This window comes from Salvelinus alpinus, chromosome 3 (assembly GCF_045679555.1).
Source record: "Salvelinus alpinus chromosome 3, SLU_Salpinus.1, whole genome shotgun sequence".
Taxonomy (NCBI): Eukaryota; Metazoa; Chordata; class Actinopteri; order Salmoniformes; family Salmonidae; genus Salvelinus; species Salvelinus alpinus.
In genome coordinates, this window is record NC_092088.1 from 49,211,818 (window position 1) to 49,221,526 (window position 9,709).

The following is a 9,709-nucleotide window of genomic DNA, read 5'->3' on the forward strand; positions in this document are numbered from 1 at the left end:
CAAACCAAGGGGGGGCGCCAACCCAGACAGGAAGATCACGTCAGTAACTCAACCCACTCAAGTGACGCACCCCTCCTAGGGACGGCATGAAAGAGCACCAGCAAGCCAGTGACTCAGCCCCTGTAACAGGGTTAGAGGCAGAGAATCCCAGTGGAGAGAGGGGAACCGGCCTGGCAGAGACAGCAAGGGCGGTTCGTTGCTCCAGAGCCTTTCCGTTCACCTTCACACTCCTGGGCCAGGCTACACTCAATCATATGACCTACTGAAGAGATAAGTCTTCAGTAAAGACTTAAAGGTTGAGACCGAGTCTGCGTCTCTCACATGGGTAGGCAGACTGTTCCATAAAAATGGAGATCTATAGGAGAAAGCCCTGCCTCCCGCTGTTTGCTTAGAAATTCTAGGGACAATTAGGAGGCCTGCGTCTTGTGACCGTAGCGTACGTATTGGTATGTACGGCAGGACCAACTCGGAAAGATAGGTAGGAGCAAGCCCAGGCCAATCACATCAAGATTATGATCAGTGATTAGTTCATTGACTATGACTGCCTTTGAAGTGAGGGATCTAACATTAAGTAACCCTATTTTGAGATGTGAGGTATCACGATCTCTTTCAATGATGGCAGGAATGGAGGAGGTCTTTATCCTAATAAGATTGCTAAGGCGAACACCGCCATGTTTAGTTTTGCCCAACCTAGGTCGAGGCACAGACACAGTCTCAATGGGTATGGCTGAGCTGACTACACTGACTGTGCTATTGGCAGACTCCACTAAGCTGGCAGGTTGGCTAACAGCCTGCTGCCTGGCCTGCACCCTATTTCATTGTGGGGCTAGAGGAGTTAGAGCCCTGTCTATGTTGGTAGATAAGATGAGAGCACCCCTCCAGCTAGGATGGAGTCCGTCACTCCTCAGCAGGTCAGGCTTGGTCCTGTTTGTGGGTGAGTCCCAGAAAGAGGGCCAATTATCTACAAATTCTATCTTTTGGGAGGGGCAGAAAACAGTTTTCAACCAGCGATTGAGTGCTGAGACTCTGCTGTAGAGCTCGTCACTCCCCCTAACTGGGAGGGGGCCAGAGACAATTACTCGATGCCGACACATCTTTCTAGCTGATTTACACGCTGAAGCTATGTTGCACTTGGTGACCTCTGACTGTTTCATCCTAACATCGTTGGTGCCGACGTGGATAACAATATCTCTATACTCTCTACACTCGCCAGATTTAGCTTTAGCCAGCACCATCTTTAGATTAGCCTTAACGTCGGTAGCCCTGCCCCCTGGTAAACAGTGTATGATCGCTGGGTGATTCGCTTTAAGTCTAATACTGCGGGTAATGGAGTCGCCAATGACTAGGGTTTTCAATTTGTCAGAGCTAATGGTGGGAGCCTTCGGCGTCTCAGACCCCGTAACGGGAGGAGTAGAGACAAGAGAAGACTCAGACTCAGACTCCGACTCGCTACATAATGGGGAGAACCGGTTGAAAGTTTCTGTCGGCTGAATGAGCCTGTTTTTTCTAGTTATGTAGGCTAATCAACAGGCGACAATTTGCTACTCAAATCGACATTTATATGAGGGCATTCCTCCTAAGGGATGAGCGTTGATGTATGGCAACACAGAGACAAACACAGTAAAGCATGACATAGCCTGCACAAGCAGTGTTGGAGTTGGAGAGGGATCAAAGTCCAACGCACCATTAGTTGCTGATAGAATACAACAGAACCTGGATAATAGAAATACAACAGAACTGACATCAAATGTTATGTACAAAGGTCAACATTCAGTGAGACAGGAACCAGAATGTCATGCTAATCACAACCACATGAGAGCAGCATTTCCTATGTAATATATTATACTATAGCAACATAGGTCTCAACTCCTTAGAAAGCCTGCTACAACCACATATACAGTATCATATTAAATGACTTGTTGAGTTCTAATATGTACTTCTATGGTTGCAGCACTATTAATCTCCAAGTACCATTTCCATGTAGGCTATCCAGTACCCCCCCCCCCCCCTAAACTCTAATCTGGAAATAATGCATAGCCCATGAGTTTACTTTGTAGAAGGTCCAAACAAACAAATAGAAGGCGGTCGGAGATTCAGCAACATGGACAGCGGCAAAATCGAACTCTTTCAATCCTGCAGTTAAGCACCACATGACAGTAACCACGTTTCCATACACAGTTTTTATGCGAGTAAAGTCAGATTGTATCTTTAAAAAATCCCGACAACTGAGATGGAAACAGGAAGTTTCAGTGCAATTTTATAAATGCTGACAGTTCATTTGTTTGTTAGACATGGTGGGATCTTTTTGTGTCGGTAAATTAATTATGCTAGAAATGGCGGCGGAAACACCTTTATGCCAAAAATATTGACATAATAACTATCATATTGAAGTACACTTGGAGTCACGTGATGATATGACGTGTGGTCCTCCCACTAAGACTCCGGAAACCATACAGTTTATTAGGCTACAGTTGAAATAAATGATGATGAACTTCACAGGGTGGTGAAAGTGCACAGTGATGAGTTTGATTCTCCAATAAATATATAGGGTCTTATTCTGGTGACATGATGATCGATGCTTAACTGCCATTTGACAAATAACAATATTCTTGCTCTTATCCATAATAATCTCATTAGGAAGACTATTCTTCCCACACTGTATCTACTAGCTGTTGGCTAGAGCGCACGTGCCAAGACCAGAGTAGGCACATTTGCTATTTAACACAATCGTTTTTGTGACAAAACCTATTGGTAGAGTCGAAAATGCAATGGAAACACATTGCACTTTAGATTTTTATTCAGTACATGGAAACTTAAGCGAAAACAGTAAATGTTTGTGTGCACTACATCGTCACACACTCATTTTCATCTGCAACAAGTCTGTTTGGTGGAAACACCAGCCTGGTGGAAAAATGCCCACATTTTCTTTATGCAGATTTTTCAATATTTGCATGAAAATCTGTCGCCAAGTGGATGGAAACCTAGCTAGTGGAGAAAATCCATGAAATACAGAGAAGTCCTCCTAGCCAGAAAGCAAGAAGCCTGAATACATTACAGGCAAACTAACTCTATGCTCGACTGTTCAGCCATATTTGATTTCAAACGTTTATCTTTGGAATAAAATCAAATAATAGGGAATACATTTGCATATAATTTAAACAGACTACAGTAATGATTCCTTCAACTACACCATTAGTATAGAGAGACAGAGAGACATCTTTACAACACTATATATAGACATAATATGACATTTGAAATGTCTTAATTATTTTGGAACTTCTGTGAGTGTAATGTTTACTGTTCATTTTTATTGTTTACTTTACTTTTGTTTATTATCTACTTCACTTGCTTTGGCAATGTTACGTAACATATGTTTCCCATGCCAATAAAGCCCTTGAATAAAAATTGGAGAGAGAGAGAGAGAGAGAGAGAGAGAGAGAGAGAGAGAGAGAGAGAGAGAGAGAGAGAGAGAGAGAGAGAGAGAGAGAGAGAGAGAGAGAGAGATGCTTTTTATTGATCTTATTTAACCTTTATTTTAGCAACATTTTGAAGATTGTTCCACAAATAAGGTGGGGGAAACTAAAAGCTGAGTTACCTAACTCGGTAGAGACTAAAGGAATTTCCAGTTAGCCATCCCTGAGACCCGGTGTGGTAACTCATATATCTAAAGGTTAGTAATGATGTTAGGTACGGTGGGACTTTTTGTAAAAGGGCTTTATAAATGAAAACATAGCAATGTATCAACCTACCAACCAACTTTCAGAATGAAGTGCTAAAAAGTGCTAAAACTGTCTCCCGAAATAAAGCGCATAGCGCTATGATAAACTGCATCTAACGGATTTTAATGAAGTAGCAGCTGGGTTCATATAGATGATGTCGTCATAGTCTAGGACCGATAGGAACGTCGAATCTGCTTTATACTATTTATCGAGAGGCAGGACCTATTTATATAGAAGAAGCCCATTTTTATTCTCAGCTTCTTAACTAACTCGTCAATATGCTTTGTAAAAGACAGCTTTTCATCTAGCCCGATACTTGTAAGCAGGGACATGATCAATATGGACACCATCCAAAATACATACACTTACAGTGCCATGCAAAAGTATTCATCCCCTTTGGCGTTTTTCCTATTTTGTTGCATTACAACCTGTAATTTAAATTGATTTTTATTTGGATTTAATGTAATGGACATACATAAAATAGTTTAAATTGGTGAAGTGAAATGAAAAAAAGAACTTGTTTCAAAGAATTCTCCAGAAAATGATGTCATGGCTTTAGAAGCTTCTGATAGGCTAATTGACATACTTTGAGTCAATTAGAGGTGTACCTGTGGATGTATTTCAAACCCTACCTTCACACTCAGTGCCTCTTTGCTTGACATCATGGGAAAATCAAAAGAAATCAGCCAAGACCTCAGAAAAAAATTGTAGACCTCCACAAGTCTGGTTCATCCTTATGAGCAATTTCCAAATGCCTGAAGGTACCACATTCATCTGTACAAATAATAGTAAGCAAGTATTAACACCATGGGACCACGCAGCCATCATACCGCTCAGGAAGGAGACGCGTTTTGTCTCCTAGAGATGTACATACGTTGGTGCGAAAAGTGCAAATCGATCCCAGAATAACAGCAAATGACCTTGTGAAGATGCTGGAGGAAACACGAACAAAAGTATCTACATCCACAGTAAAACGAGTCCTATATCGACATAACCTGAAAGGCCACTCAGCAAGGAAGAAGCCACTGCTCCAAAACCGCCAATAAAAAAAGCAAAATTACGGTTTGCAACTGCACATGGGGACAAAGATCGTACTTTTTGGAGAAATCTCCTCTGGTCTGATGAAACAAAAAAATGACTGTTTGGCCAAAATGACCATCGTTATGTTTGGAGGAAAAAGGGGGATGCTTGCAAGCTGAAGAACACCATCCCAACCGTGAAGCACGGGGGTGGCAGCATCATGTTGTGGGGATGCTTTGCTGCAGGAGGGACTGGTGCACTTCACAAAATAGATGGCATCATGAGGTAGGAAAATGATGTGGATATATTGAAGCAACCTCTCAAGACATCAGTCAGGAAGTTAAAGCTTGGTTGCAAATGGGTCTTCCAAATGGACATTGACCCCAAGCATACTTCCAAAATTGTGGCAAAATGGCTTAAGGACAACAAAGTCAAGGTATTGGAGTGGCCATCACAAAGCCCTGACCTCAATCCTATAGAAAATGTGTGGGCAGAACTGAAAAAGTGTGCGCGAGCAAGGAGGCCTACAAACCTAACTCAGTTACACCAGCTCTGTCAGGGGGAATGTGCCAAAATTCACCCAACTTATTGTGGGAAGCTTGTTGAAGGCTACCCGAAACGTTTGACCCAAGTTAAGCAATTTAAAGGCAATGCTACCAAATACTAATTGAGCATATGTAAACTTCTGACTCACTGGGAATGTGATGAAAGAAATAAAAGCTGAAATAAATCATTCTCTCTGCTATTATTCTGAAATTTTACATTCCTAAAATAAAGTGGTGATCCTAACTGACCTAAGACAGGGAATATTTACTCGGATTAAATTTCAGGAATTGTGAAAAACTGAGTTTAAATGTATTTGGCTAACGTGTATGTAAACTTCTGACTTCAACTGTATACACCTGTTCTGAAAGGCCCCAGAGGATGGTCAGTTTCACGAGGGTATGTTTGGCAGCATGAGTGAAGGATGCTTTGTTGTGAAATAGGAAGCCAATTCTATATTTAACTTTGGATTGGAGATGTTTGATGTGAGTCTGGAAGGAGAGTTTACAGTCTAACCAGACACCTAGGTATTTGTAGTTGTCCACATATTCTAAGTCAGAACCGTCCAGAGTGGTGATGCTGGGCGGGCGTGCAGGTGCAGGCAGCGATCGGTTGAAGAGCATGCATTTAGTTTTACTTGTTTTTAAGAGCAGTTGGAGCCTACGGAAGGAGAGTTGTATGGCATTGAAGCTCGTCTGGAGGGTAGTCAACACAGTGTCCAAAGAAGGGCCTGAAGTATACAGAATGGGGTCGTCATGAAGACCAAAGAGCTCTCCAAACAGGTCAGGGACAAAATGTGGAGAAGTACAGATCAGGGTTGGGTTATAAAAAAACATCTGAAACTTTGAACACCCCACGTTCACCATTAAATCAATTTTTTTTAAACGGAAAGAATATGGCATCACAACAAACCTGCCTAGAAAGGGCCGCCCACCAAAACTCACAGACCAGACACGGAGGGCATTAATCAGAGATGCAACAGAGAGACCAAAGATAACCCTGAAAGAGTTGCAAAGCTCCACAGTGGAGATTGGTGTATCTTTCCATAGGACCACTTTAAGCCACACACTACACAGAGCTAGGCTTTACGGAAGAGTGGCCAGAAAAAAGCCATTGCTTAAAGAAAAAACTAAGTAAACACATCTGGTGTTCGCCAAAAGGCATGTGGAAGACTCCCCAAACATATGGAAGAAGGTGCTCTGGTCAGATGAGACTAAAATTGAGCTTTTTGGCCATCAAGGAAAACACTATTTCTGGCGCAAACCCAACACCTGGTGGCAGCATCATGCTGTGGGGATGTTTTTCATCGGCAGGGACTGGGAAACTGGTCAGAATTGAAGGAATGATGGATGTCGCTAAATACATGGAAATTCTTGTGGGGAAACCTGTTTCAGTCTTCCAGAGATTTGAGACTGGGATGGAGGTTCACCTTCCAGCAGGACAATGACCCTAAGCATACTGCTAAAGCAACACTTGAATGGTTTAAGGGGAAACATTTAAATATCTTCAAATGGCCTAGTCAAAGCCCAGACCTCAATCCAATTGAGAATCTGTGGTATGATTTAAATATTGCTGTACACCAGCGGAAGCCATCCAACTTGAAGGAGCTGGAGCAGTTTTGCCTTGAAGAATGTGCAAAAATCCCAGTTGCTTGATGTGCCAAGCTTATAGAGACATATCCCAAGAGACTTGCAGCTGTAATTGCTAGGTGGCTCTACAAAGTATTTACTTTGGGGGGGTGAATAGTTATGCACGCTCAAGTTCATTTAGTTTTTGGTCTTATTTCTTGTTTGTTTGACAATAAAAATTATTTTGCATCTTCAAAGTGGTAGGCATGCTATATAAATCAAATGATACAAACAAACATTTTAATTCCAGGTTGTAAGGCAACAAAATAGGACAAATGTCAAGGGGGTGAATACTTTCACAAGCCACTGTAAATCATCAGAGAACAACATGTACTTAGTTTTACCTGTATTCAATTCTAATTTCAGGTCAATAATGTTTTTTTTTTATACAATGAAGGCAGTCTGTAGTTCAGATAGAGCCTGGTCAACCGTAGGGACAATAGCATACACAACAGTATCATCGGCACACAAGTGCAGGTTACAAGTTGATTTTATTAATGTAAACAGTAAAAAGTACAGGACCCAAAATCGACCCCTGCGGGACATCTTTCGTAATATCCAGGAAACCTTTCGAACACCATCAGTAGATACACATTGAGTACTGTCTGTCAAGTACTTTTTAAACCTGTTACACGAATCCTGGTCTAGGCCAATTGAGGAAAACCTCTGAATTAGCAGTGAGTGATCAACAGTATCGAAAGCCTTTGACAGGTCAATGAAGAGGGCAGAATAATGTTGCCTTTTATCCATACAATTAACTTCATCGTTTATAACTAGGGATGCAGCAGAGATAGTGCTATGGTCTAAAACCCGACTGATGTACATTTAGAATACGTTTCAAAGATAAGAACGATCGTAGCTGATAATGAATCAAGGATTCTAATATTTTAGCTAGGCAAGAAAGATTACAAATAGGGCGATAATTATTTAGGTCATAAGGATCACCACTTTTGTGAAGGGGGAGTACATGGGCCACGTTCCAAACCTTGGGGATAGTACCAGATATAATTGTTAGGTAAAAAATATTGGTTATTAATGATTCAGCAATCAAGAGGTCAGAGAGCTGCAGCAAAAATGGATCAAGCATATCAGCCCCAGTGGATTCTTTTCACATCAATCTTGAGCAAGGCATCTAGCACGTCACAGATTGTAAATTGCTGAAATGAAAACAAAGATTCACTAGAAGTTGACGTGTTAACCGTCTGGTCAGCAAGAGGCTGGCAGAGGGACGAGCAGTCGATTGACTGGCCAAGGTCAATTAAACCACTGTTTCTCTTAAAAGCATCACTTGTCCCCTTCTTCTCAGTTATGATGCCAGTCAGACAGAACTCGTTTAGGCAGGGAAGAAGAGGATTTTTTAAATTTCAATCTTGAGCATGGCATCTAGCGCCTCACAGATAGGAGTTGCTGAAATGAAAACCAAATTCACTAGAAGTTGACGTGTTAACCGTCTGGTCAGCAAGAGGCTGGCAGAGGGAAGGGCAGTTGATTGACGGGCCAGGTTCAATTAAACCACTGTTTCTCTTAAAAGCATCACTTGTCCCCTTCTTCTCAGTTATGATGCCAGAGTCAGACAGAACTTGCTTGGCAGGGAAGAAGAGGAATTTGTACACTTTAATGCATGTACTGTTTTCCCAAAATTTAGAAGGATCACTAGCAGTGTCAGAGATTGAGTTAAAAAAGTTGCTTGATTTAGCTTTCTTAATCGAGATATTACATATTACCATATTATTGCATATATAGTATGCTTCTCAATTGTCTGAAAAATGTGCAGTCCACTACAGAGTCAGTATTCCTTGCTTTGGCTCAGGCCTGATTTCTCATCTGAATGAGCTCAGATAGCTCAGATGAAATCCAAGCATTAGATCTATCTTTCACTCTGAATTGTTTATAAGGGGAGTGTTGATCTGCCAGATGAATAAATATGTAGGAGAAATATCCAAGAGACAACTCAGGGCCAGGAATACAGGAGACAGTGGCTCAATCAGAGTAGAACATGACATGTAAATCAAAACAAATACAATGTTATTTGTCACATACACATGGTTAGCAGATGTTAATGCGAGTGCAGCGAAATGCTTGTGCTTCTAGTTCCGACAGTGCAGTAATATCTAACAAGACATCTAACAAATTCACAACAACTACCTTATACACACAAATGTAAAGGGATGGAATAAGAAAATGTATATATAAATATATGGATGAGCGATGGCCGTGCGGCATAGGCAAGACGCAATAGATGGTATGAAACACAGTATATACATATGAGATGAGTAATGTAGGATATGTAAACATTATTAACGTGGCATTATTTAAAGTGACTTTATTAAACCTTTATTACCTTTATTAAAGTGGCCAGTGATTTCAAGTCTGTATGTTGGCAGCAGCATCTCTATGTTAGTGATTGCTGTTTAGCAGTCTGATGGCCTTGAGATAGAAGCTGTTTTTCAGTCTCTTGGTCCCGGCTTTGATTCGCCTGTCCTGACCTCACCTTCTGGATGGTAGCGGGGGGAACAGGCAGTGGCTCGGGTGGTTGTTGTCCTTGAGGATCTTTTTGGCCTTCCTGTGACATCGGGTGCTGTAGGTGTCCTGGAGGGCAGGTAGTTTGCCCCAGGTGATGCATTGTGCAGACCGCACTACCCTCTGGAGGGCCTTGCGGTTGAGGGCGGTGCAGTTGCCGTACCAGGTGGTGATACATTTAGGTGACAAGCCACATTTATTCAGCCTCCTGAAGTTGAAGAGGCATTCTTCACCACGCTCTCTGTGTGGGTGGACCATTTCAGTTTGTCCGTGATGTGT